Here is a 12,558-nt window from a genome sequence, read left to right as displayed (position 1 = left end):
AACATAGGGTAAAGGAACACTCTTGCTTTGATAGCATATGTGATATCTCTAAAAGATCATTGACGATTGTCTTTGATCTGGGAGGTAGCCGAAATGTCAACATTTCGCTTTCATCAGTGCGAATTTCAATGTTAGTGTAAAGATCTTTCCCTATGAGATGACGTGGACAAATATGTGAGGAACAAGAACATCACAGTTTGTGATGAAAGATGAGTTGGCATTTTGCTCACTTGGGCAAGAAGGTCGAGTTTTGATTGAAACTATTCACACATAGTGCGCATTGACGTGGGAAGACTGGCCATAAAATAGATCCTCTATGGATGATAATGGGATGTTTCGGCACGGATCATCATCAAAACCAACGTTTTGATATTCAGGCTGCGGATTTCGTTTCTGATAATTTTTGGAACACTTCGTACACGTGTCAATCTCTTGACCATTAGTAAAATTATTGACATCTGCTTTTTAAACATCAAGCAACCAACTGAACTATGTTTCTAGTAGATTTCTTGTTTTTAATATCTTTCCTAAAACAAACTTCACAACCCGAACCTACACACCTATCACTCATTGTGAGAACGGTACTGTATTTAGTGTTGAAAGTCTCCGTTAGATGCTATTCTTTAAATAGGATAGAAACGTTTTAGTATAATATTTAAAATCATTGACAAAAAAAGCTATTCTTCTTCTTCTTCTTCCTGGTACGACCTCCGTCAAAAATGACGATTACGGTTTATTGTTGGTTGGATGCTGTTAAAAAAGTGAGGGACTTAGGTACAGTTAGAGTTTTTTTTTTTTATTAAGTTTTTTTTTTATTGGAAACTATAAGATAAAAACATGAGGGTGTGTTTACGGTGTATGCTTGAGATCATCAAGGGCTGCATTATGTATATGTGCCTTGAAGATCTCTAGTGTAGTGCATTGTACTGCTGCCACCGGGAGGAGGTTCCATTGTGTTATTGTGTGTGGGAAAAAGGAGTATTTGTATGTGTCATTGGTGGCAGATAGGTGTCTGAAGGTGTAGGGGTGTGTTTGCCTTGTCCTAGGGTCTGCTGGGTGCATGATGCCGTGTGGGTCCATTGCGACATGATGGTGAATGAATTTGTATAGTAGTATAAGTCTGGTCTTGAGTCTGCGTGTTTGAAGTGTGGGCCAGTTGAGTTTGTCCATCGTGTCTTGTACTGAACTTGTGTTGTGGTATCTGTTTTGTACGTATCGTGCTGCTCTGCGTTGTATTTTTTCTATCTGGTTGATTTGGTTTGTGTTGTGCGGGTCCCATATGGAAGAGCAGTATTCCAGTTTGGGTCTCACTAGGGCTTTGTATGCGTGTTCTTTTATATGTTGTGAGTTTATTTTCAGGTTGCGTTTTAGGAAGCTTAGCGATCTGTTGGCGTTTGCAGTGATGTTGTTGATGTGTGTGTCCCATTTTAGATTTTTCTGTAATGTGAGTCCTAGATATTTGCTGGCGTCGACTTGTTGCAGTGTGTGGTCAAGCAGTTTGTAGTTGTATGTTGTTTTGGTGCGTTTGTTTGAAGTGGATATGATATTGCATTAATATTATTAATACTTAATTATCACACTAATTATCAATGCATGCCCCTTACACAAATTCAGAGATTTGAACTAACAAGAGAAGTGGCGATGTGATATTATTTGAAGCCGCTATGACAACTATGAATTATGCCATCTCAAATGCCAACATTACCGGCGAGGGCCAGGGGGCAAGGCTTCGAAGAAAATGTTCACTGTGTCAGCTTCCATTCAAGTCAGCTGATGATTTCACAAGACATTTAAGAGATTTCCATTGTTCAAAAGAGTGTGGCTCTTTTGTGTGCAGCTATGGTTGAATAATGTGTGTCCCTCCTTGCCGTTAGAGGGGGTTAGTGACATGGACTATGAAAACCATATAGCTCGGGACCATGTTCATTCGTATCAACAACATGGTATAGGTACGTAACTAATATATCAATTAGCACATGCTTGACAACTTAATGAAAATCCACGTGAAGAGTGTGCGTATTCAAATGTTCAAGTACGAGCAAAGTAGTTTAAAGATTTTGTCTGCTACAGTAGGACTATACATTGTACATACATTTGTAACTGAAGCTTTAGCTTTTTGAAGTTGGGCAATACTCTTTAGTTTAGTCATCAAAAATGCATTCTCTCTAACATGTAATGCTGTTATATTAGTATGCATTTGTAAAGCACCAGATTATTACAGACTTTACAATTAGCAGTGTTCACCTGGCTTTAAGTTTGGTACGTTTTGTTTTGAATATGTCATTTTATGTGTCTTCAGGCCAAAAGAACAGTGCTGGAGTAATGGCATCATATGTGTCTGATCATAACAAAAAATAAGAGCCAAGTGTTGTCCAATATCAACATAAATGGACAATATACAAGTCATGTGTAAACCTTCGAGCAGCACTAAATGACCCACTGCGTTCAAAGCGTGAATATGACTTTTTCACAAAAACTTGGGGTCAAGATTTTTATGAAAGAACAGAAGTTCCACCTTCACCATATCTGATTCATATTTCCAGAGAACATTTCCAGAAGTATAGACATAGAATATCAAAGGTAAGAAGCAACTATGTCAGCTTAATCACATCACAGTCAATTTGGACTGCATGCACTTAACCATCATTTATCAGTGTGATATCAACAGACCATTTCATTATTTAGTTCAATCTAAATGATTTTACCCGCAAACCAAAAAGTAAAACTAAAAGCACAGACAGTTAGCTTTTTTTTTTGATTGACAGCAAACATATTTCTTTACAACGATACATTGATTTTGATGTTGATCAAACAAAGCCTGTTTTTCAAATCTCTTGTGTTGGCAGTTGCTGTAAAAATGTCCATAAAAACGATAAATAACTACATGACTATAAAAGTGATAAATAACTACATAACTATAGAAACGATAAAGTTAAAATTGCTACAACATACACTTTATCAGAATCCATTAGTTAATCATTCTGCTGATAACAAACCTATACAAAGCCATGTACTGCATTTATATTCCTCTGATAAAATTGTCTCATGAACATATAATTTTAAAACACTTAAACATTTTTTGAACTCCCCATAGGAATGTAATAGAGTCCTTGCATACTGTAATTACTTCCACATGTATGTACCTTAGTACTTGTAGGTAGTTTTTAGTGTATGATGTTTATACGTTTATAAGACTAAACATTAATATTGTGGTTCATTATGTTCAAACTGAACATTATTTTACAGAGATATAAGAAGCATGTTCATAAAACCAATCAGTTCTTTCAAGAATCTCCAGGTGGGGAAACCTTCTTACAGCAGCTTGGTAAGTTGACATCAGGCAGATTTTTATGTTATCACTACCTTATCAAATGTAGCACAGAAAATGTTATTTTATCACGTGATGTGCTGTTAATATATTTTTAATTCGATTGATAGCCTATAGACAAATTTTGAAAACGTTAGTTGACAAACTCATATTTTCCTTTTTAAATAATTTACAAGAAAGCATGTCTTCTGTTGTTATAAGTCATATATATACTGTATACATATCCAATGATACTGAAAATAATTGTACTTAATAGTTGAAGTCTGTCACTGATATTGATAGTTATAAGACGATGCTCAAATAAAATTGATTCACTAATCATTTAACTACAACTGGTCTGATAATCAGTTGTAAGTTTTCACAATTGATCATCGGTAGATTGGTAATATCCTGTATTTTAGATCAAACAATTTCATTATCCAACCTAGAATATGTAATAAAGATGTCACTTGTTTACACGTTTTATATTAACAAGTGAATACTAGTAGAAATGTAAAAAAAAAATTTTTTTTTTTAAATTTTGACAGCAGATGAGAATTAATTCATTTTATAGTCATCAAACGATGTAATCCATTGACTACATTGGAAGGCCTTTTCCATTATAACTGATATTGAATTTGGTATTTGCAACCGATTTCCCTTCTTGTATATTGTTGATTTCTTTTCTATACATAAAATAGTTTGTTTTTTCAATTGAATATTTAATTTGATTGGACGTTGATTAAAATTAATCAAATCAGACTTGTCATGAAATGTGTATAATCATATTGCTGCTGTGCATACCACAATTTTGTAAAGAGTATACACACACAAATATATGACTGTGGTCAGGTGGCACGGTGGTAACACAATTGCCTTTAACCTAGGCGGCTGGGTTCAATTCCCCGATCGGACATGAAAAGGTATGGGGTCACCTGCCCAACCACGTGGGTTTTATCTGGGTACTCTACTTTCCTCCCACATTAAAACCCCCTCGCAAACAAGCGCGATTAATATAAGTTGATATAACTTGTTTCGCAATTGTTGTAAAATAAATAAAGTTTACACATTTACATCAATATATCCTGATTTGTTTGGATGATGTACAGTAAATAATTATATTCAATTTTATTAATTTGTTTTGGCAGAAAAGAACAGAGCTGAGTTACAACAAATACCTAAAGTAAGTTGTATAGGTATTGTTATAACATGATCTACACACCTCTAGAGTTGATAGGTATTGTTATAACATGATCTACACACCTAGGATTTATAGGTATTCTTATAACATGATCTACACACCTAGGATTTATAGGTATCTTATAACATGATCTACACACCTAGAGTTTATAGGTATTGTTATAACATGATCTACACACCTCTAGAGTTTATAGGTATTATTATAACATGGTCTACACACCTAGTGTTTATAGGTATTGTTATAACATGATCTACACACCTAGAGTTTATAGGTATTGTTATAACATGATCTACACACCTAGGATTTATAAGTATTGTTATAACATGATCTACACACCTAGAGTTTATAGGTATTGTTATAACATGATCTACACACCTAGAGTTTATAGGTATTTTTATAACATGATCTACACACCTAGAGTTTATAGGTATTGTTATAACATGATCTACACACCTAGAGTTTATAGGTATTGTTATAACATGATCTACACACCTAGAGTTTATAGGTATTGTTATAACATGATCTACACACCTCTAGGATTGATAGGTATTGTTATAACATGATCTACACACCTCTAGGATTTATAGGTATTATTATAACATGATCTACACACCTAGGATTTATAAGTATTGTTATAACATGATCTACACACCTAGGATTTATAGGTATTGTTATAACATGATCTACACACCTCTAGGATTGATAGGTATTGTTATAACATGATCTACACACCTAGAGTTTATAGGTATTGTTATAACATGATCTACATATACACACCTAGGATTGAAAGGTATTGTTATAAAATGATCTACACACCTAGAGTTTATAGGTATTGTTATAACATGGTCTACACACCTAGTATTTATAGTTATTGTTTTAACATCTATTATTACAGGACTATTTACAGCGACGACAGGGGCTACTAAAAATAAAAATCCGCTATCTAAGTGGGCTTGACAAAACCCATCGACGCAAGATCATGAGCTTCTTAACAGATAATGGTTGGATAGGTGTAACCTGATAGCTCATGGTTTCAACAGGAACTGGATAGTGAGTCAAGTGGCTAAAAATCTCCACAGTGTGCAGGCTCTTAACATGATGAGTACTGCTGGATAAATAGCTGGGAATTGATGAGGTCCAAACTGGGAGATTTCCTTTACTGAGTCCATGGAGTGTGGTCCAATTCAGTGAATGACTAAGGAGATAAACAACTTACAAATAAAAGAGAAAGGTGTGTTCTGCTTTCAAAGTGAAATTGCAGTGCAAAGTTACAATTGCCCAAAAATGCTTGCTGTAACAAGAATGATTAACATTGTTAGTCTAATACATTTAGATGCACAGGATAAAAATCCCATGTTAATGGTTGATATCGAATTCCTTACCATATCTCAGGTGACCCAGATACGTTATGCACAATATCTGAGATAGACCAAGTCAACTGGCATATAGCAGGTATCATGTATACCATTCAACACGACTGAGTTACTCACATTCCTATACTTGTTTCTCAGACTTGTTATGCATGGTACTTCAGATTGTCTCCGAGAGTAATGATTCATTATACTGCTCACATTTCTACTTTAAAGATGAAATGTAACATTTGTACTTTAAAGATGAAATACAATTTCCGAGATTTCACTTAAAGTAATTCACTTATTTTCAAATTCAATGAAATATCACTCAATTAAAATTAATTTGGTTAGCTATTGACTTCAAACAATCATCCACATAGTGGAAATCTTTCAACAAAATTATTATCAACTAGAAGTATCATGGTATCCGTTGGATAAATATTTGTAACTCATCATTATTATAATGTAAAAGAGTTATAATTCTTCAAGAGTGTTTCAGAACTTGAGAATCTCTAGATTATTTGACTTTGTTAATGAATTTTAAATACATAAATTTCATTTTCCAAGTTAATTTATTTCCACTGTTGAAAGTCCTGTTAGTAAAAGGGGTTTATAACACAGCAGAAAGTGCTTCAATGTTAATATTAACCAAGAAAGTTTGTTAGCATTTTGTTAAAAGTAAGCATATATGGTTAATATGTCACATTGTGCATAATAAGAACGGTTAAATGAAGAAGTCAGAATCTCTGGAAAGGTTAATCATTGTCATCATCAGTTCATTCTTTTGATCAGATCATTACACATTGCAACGTTCATTTAAAAAGTTTTTCTTTTACCTAATACAAAGCAATCATTGTGTAGCTCCTACTGTCGTATGCTCCCTCAATGCTTTACTCATGTGTGTATTCCTCATCACCCGATTGTGATAACAAGTTTTCGACTTATTTGGAGGTGAAGAGAAAATCATAGATAAGTCTTGACCGTGTTGTGTAGTGTCAGCGGGCAAACCTCTCCTTAACATACCACTTTTAATGGTGTTTTTGATTTGTATGTTAATACAACATTATTTTGAAATTTTGAATTCACTTGTAAAAATTTGATAGATTATAAAAAGTATATGTAAACTTCAACCTTCTACAAGGCAAAGGATTTTTCAGTAAGTGCAATAGTCACTCTACAGCAATATAAAATTGGATTTTATAAGAATAATAGTAATTGAATAGAATTTTTACATCTATCACAGCCAGTCATACTATTAATTAGTCCCCTGCTGGTGAAACTGAGGGGTCTTATGTTTCCTCTGTACGTCTTGTACGTATGTAATGTCGAAGTTTGTCACACTATAGTGACTTCTTCATTCTATGATGGTTATAAAGGACCTTAACATCCAGGACAAACTAAGAGTTTGGGGGTTTTGGGTCAAGGTCCCTGTACTATTTTTAGTGAGGGCTGGTAGGGGACATGTATTGTTACCCACTATGCTGGTTTGTGATGATGATCAGAGAAATGAATCAGTGTGTATAGTGATCAATTTGTCATTTTGTCTGTACTCTGATCATGTGTACAACAAGCAGGCAAATAGCATATGGAATAGCAATGAAATATAGTTTATTGTGCTGGAAAAATTTAAACACATGCAGTACATGCTTTCCAATACAAAAAAAAAGTTTTGTGGATAATGCATGGTAATTGATGCTGGAGTTATGTTCTTGCTTTGATGCCATTGATGGGAGATGTGTAGGTTGCTTGAAACAAGGCCATGTGGTAAAAGAAATAAGTTTTGGTTAATACCTTCTAGTAAATATTACACCTGCCTTTGATACTGTAAGTGTGTTAAAAGAAATATCAAAGTGATATCTTAAATGTCCCTATTTTCAAAACACAATCAGCATTGCCTTGTATTTGAGATGCTCTGGATTTGGGCTCCTTTAGCTTGTTTTAAACCACTTAATGAGTTCTTTATGCAAACAATTTTTTTTTTTTTTTTTTTTATATCAAAAATGCTGGAGTGTTAATTCTTTGTCACAAGACCTTTCCGTTAGTACTTGATCTGTTGTGGATCTGGTGCCCTTGACCATGAACTTTGACCTACTTAATAAGAATTAATTTCAAGTTTGTTTTGTGCTTTATTGACATAGAATACCTGGTGTAATATTCACGAGACTTTGAATACCTGGTGTAATATTCACGAGATATCAAATACCTGGCGTACTATTCACGAGATATCTAATAACTGGTGTAATATTCACGAGATATCGAATACCTGGTGTAATATTCACGAGATATCAAATACCCGGCGTACTATTCACGAGATATCTAATACCTGGTGTAATATTCACGAGATATCGAATACCTGGTGTAATATTCACGAGACTTTGAATACCTGGCGTACTATTCACGAGATATCGAATACCCGGTGTAATATTAACGAGATATCGAATACCTGGCGTACTATTCACGAGATATCAAATACCTGGTGTAATATTCACGAGATATCAAATACCTGGCGTACTATTCACGAGATATCAAATACCTGGTGTAATATTCACGAGATGTTGAATACCTGGCGTACTATTCACGAAACATTGAATACCTGGTGTAATATTCACGAGACTTTGAATACATGGGGTGATATTTACGAGACATTGAATACATGGGGTAATGTTTTCGAGATATTGAAAACCTAGGTATAATGTTTTTGAGACATTAAAAACCTGAGATAATGTTTGCGAGACATTGAAATCCTGAGGTAATGTTTGCAGGGCATCAATTATGTTACAAATCAATTTTTTCACCTGGGAGCATGAAATTGATCACCGGTACTCAGAAAATGATTGTCATGGTTAATTTACCATGATATTAAAAATACATAATGGGCTATATGAAATTTTAAACATTTCTAATAGCCTGAAAGTTGTAGCCATTGAAAAAAAATCACCACCACCCTATAGACCTGCAATATTCTCAGACAGCAACACTGAGGTTGATTCTGGAGAAAAAATTCCTGGAATTGATTTTGTTGTTCTTTAGTTAATTTGTGAACAGTGTGTTATTCTAAGTGTTTGTAGTGTTGATACAGTGTACATAGTAAGAATATGACATTGTGTAGTATTCAGTTATTTATGAAAATGTCATATGTCTGTGCTATTTATGGTGTGTACATTCTTAAAAGAAAACTCTTTAATCTTAAGATTTTTAATTTGAATCCATCTGAATTTTTTTATCAAAAAAATTGTAGCTTATTTTATTCCTGTAACTAATGTAAATTGATATTTATTTTGTACAGTTGTAAATACCTGCCGGCAGCAGACAGTTTTACCCTTGATATTGTACATTTTATTTTCGAAGCTTGTTTCCTTTTCTTCAGCTGTGGCTGTTTGGTTACGTCCATGATCCGTCTCTGATGAATCATTTAATATATTTCAATATATTTCAGAGATTTAAACTATGGATTGATTGTGTTCTATGAACACTTCATTTTCCAGATAACTGTTGTTAAGTGGATATAAATCAAGCATGGCTTGTAACTCTTTGTGTTTGTTGTTTAATGGAATTAATTTAAACCAGATTCATGGTATATGAATTAGTTCTGCCATTGATCAGATTGAGAAAAAGTCCCGATCTTGTACATTTTGTCAAAGCATTTTCCTCACCGGTAGAAAGTACACTTTGTACATTAACTTAGATGTGCATATATTTTTCTTTTATTAAAGTTAAGAATGTCATTCAACATAGGACAATGTATCATATATATACTTTCATTTTGATTATCATTCAATTCACATCACATTTTCTGTTACTTCAGTAATAGGTAATCATTAATATAAAGTAAGGGAGCCTACTATCATGTTTTATTGAAGTGTGTTCAAATGTGTATGAATGTTTAAAGGTCATAGTTTCCCATACTTCAGTCTAAACTCTCCTTCAGATGGAATTTGGAGGTAGATCAAGATTTTTAGCTAGGGGTAATTTATGGTTAGTCTGGTTGATAAGCTGGAAGTGTTGTATGAAAGCCATGTCAAAATGCAAAAGCTTGAGAAATACATGGATACTGTTTGTTAGGCATGGTCATATGTAGATGGAGTGCATCACAAATTTCATTCAAATAAATGAAATAAAATAATTCTAGTTTTTTGTTCTTATTCGAAATATTTTGCTAATGTTATATACATGTATATATAATTATTAAAAAGAAATGTTTTGGCTCTTTGCCAATATCCCTTCAAGCTTCTCTGAGTCGTGATTACTTACAAATGAATAATGACAAAAGACTGATGTACCTTGTCAAATAATGAAATGTCATCAGCATGATTTAATTTTCAAAAAATCTCGTTAGAAATGAAAACTCATTTTTACCCCGCCTGGATGAAGCCCAGAAGAGCTATTGATATCACTCCAGTGGCAGCTTCATCCATTAACAGCTAGGAAGGTTTCTGCAATCGACTCCGACAATGTTTGCAAATTAAAAAAATACCATACTCAATGTTACAGGAGTCAACTTTGCTAAAACATCTTTTGATTAACTGGAAGGCATTGAATCATTGATACGATGAATAACAGGTGAGTGATACATGCCTATTGGGCATCTTGTTATAAAATACAGCTTAGGTATTTCACATACGTGTTCCTTATAAAAAGACCTTCCCATTGCTGCTACATTTGCGGACCTGCTGGCTATACCGAGATCTTTGACCTTCATTAAATTAACCCTTTGAGACAGAGCTTTCATGTTTGACAAGTGTTTTTTGTCACGATACAATCAAAAGCTCTGCAGACACTACCATGCATGCTGATTAAGGGGATCTCTATACATTCTATGTCGTGATACAATTAAAACTCTCAAGACACTCATGTATCTGCTGATTTAGGGAGATCTCTATATGCTGTAATATAATACACGATTCAATTAATCGTGTAGCTGCATGACGTAAGACTGAATATTTAGTCCGAATGTTAGTAAGGACGAGTATCTGTTGACTTTCTAATGTAATATGTAAGTAAGGACGAGTATCTGTTGACTTTCTAATGTAATATGTAAGTAAGGACGAGTATCTGTTGGCTTCTAATGTAATATGTAAGTAAGGACGAGTATCTGTTGGCTTTCTTATGTAATATGTAAGTAAGGACGAGTATCTGTTGGCTTCTAATGTAATATGTAAGTAAGGACGAGTATCTGTTGGCTTTCTTATGTAATATGTAAGGACGGTATCTGTTGACTTTCTAATGTTATGTTGAAAAGGGGAATTTTGGTGAAGTTTTGCTATAAAATCCTACTACTCCTTAACCCTTTGGTGGATTTGAACCAAATATGACGTGAAACATTCTTAGGGAAGGGCGGTCATATTTTATATAAATGAGGCTTGTGTGACCCCTGGGGCATGAGAGGTGGGGCCTTAAATGGGGAACTTTGGTGAATTTTTGTTATAAAATCCTACTCCTTTATAACCGTTCTCAGTTTCATATTCATTTGTATGTCGCTAGAATACGCAAGAAATATCATCAGGAATTGAAGGCAAGTTGTAATAAACTACCTTGCCGTTTTTCATTAGGATTTTATTAAATAAGTTTATTATTTGTTTATTTGAAAAGAATCTACTGTAGTACTCGGACAACGCGACCGCAATTTTCCATCGAGTTAAAATATGTTACTAGGGGTCATAAAATAGATGTTTGCTAGGCCTAATTAACATCTTATAGTACAAACCAAAATTTAAAAAAACTTAGTCTGTGTACATCTTTGATTTCATCTTTGGTTGTACAATATGTTCTGTTGATAGACCGATTTGTCGTTCAGTTGATTTTTTTCAAAGTTTACAAGCAGCTTTACTGATTCAGGAGTATATCAATAATCTTCCACAAGCATTAAAGGAATAGGGAAAGAACTATACTTAGCTGTTGGAAAGTTGTCAGCAGATAAATATGTTATACATGTTTTCCTGAATATGTTGGAACAGGAATAACCAGATTAAGACATTTCATCTGATACAAATCTAACTGTCTGACTATAAAATCCAATTTTAAATTTCTTATTATATGACCTCAAACCCTGACGTTTCTCAGGGGCTTTGGCCCTTTGATATATAAATGAGGCTAGTCTGACCCCCTGGGCCCGAGGGGGAGGGGCCCCAAAAGGGGAACTTCTCCTCTATAATCCTTAAGTGAATTTTATACAAATTTAGTGTGAAACATCATTAGGGGAGGTCGATCATATTTTATATAAATGAGACTGGTTTGACCCCTAAGGCCTGAGAGGCGGGCCAAAAAGGGGGTACTTTACTGAATTTTGATTTAAAATCCTACTCCTCCTTAACCCTTGGGTGGATAACATCCAGATTTGTTGTGAACCATCATTGGGGGAGGGCAATTATATTATACATAAATAATGCTGATATGACCCAAGAGGCCCAAGTGGCAGTCCCCAAAGGGGGAAATTTGGTGAATTATTGCTTTAAAACCCTACTCCATTTTAACCCTTGGGTGGATTACATCCGAATTTGGTTGGAAACATCATTAGGGGACAGCAATCATAAATTTATATAAATGAGGCTTGTGAGGCCTGTGGGGACAGAGGGGTGAGGCCCCAAAAGGGTAATTTTGAATGACAACTTCAAATTGCCTCTCAGCCGTCTGACGTTGGGGCAACAGTTTTTACAATTTTGAATCAATTCTAACTTAGGATGCTTCCAGTCAAATTAAGT

The 12,558-nt window shown here is 34.3% G+C and overlaps 1 long non-coding RNA gene across 1 annotated transcript; it reads left to right on the top strand.

The window, feature by feature from the left end:
* The first annotated feature begins 2,438 nt into the window (after positions 1-2,438).
* Positions 2,439-4,490, top strand: LOC117322867. The gene is made up of 3 exons (XR_004531602.1): positions 2,439-2,580; positions 3,247-3,325; positions 4,456-4,490. It is a non-coding gene; the product is annotated as an uncharacterized LOC117322867 (long non-coding RNA).
* The last annotated feature ends 8,068 nt before the right edge of the window (positions 4,491-12,558 follow it).

This window comes from Pecten maximus, chromosome 3, assembly GCF_902652985.1.
Source record: "Pecten maximus chromosome 3, xPecMax1.1, whole genome shotgun sequence".
Classification (NCBI taxonomy): Eukaryota; Metazoa; Mollusca; class Bivalvia; order Pectinida; family Pectinidae; genus Pecten; species Pecten maximus.
This window is presented reverse-complemented; position numbering and strand designations above follow the sequence as displayed.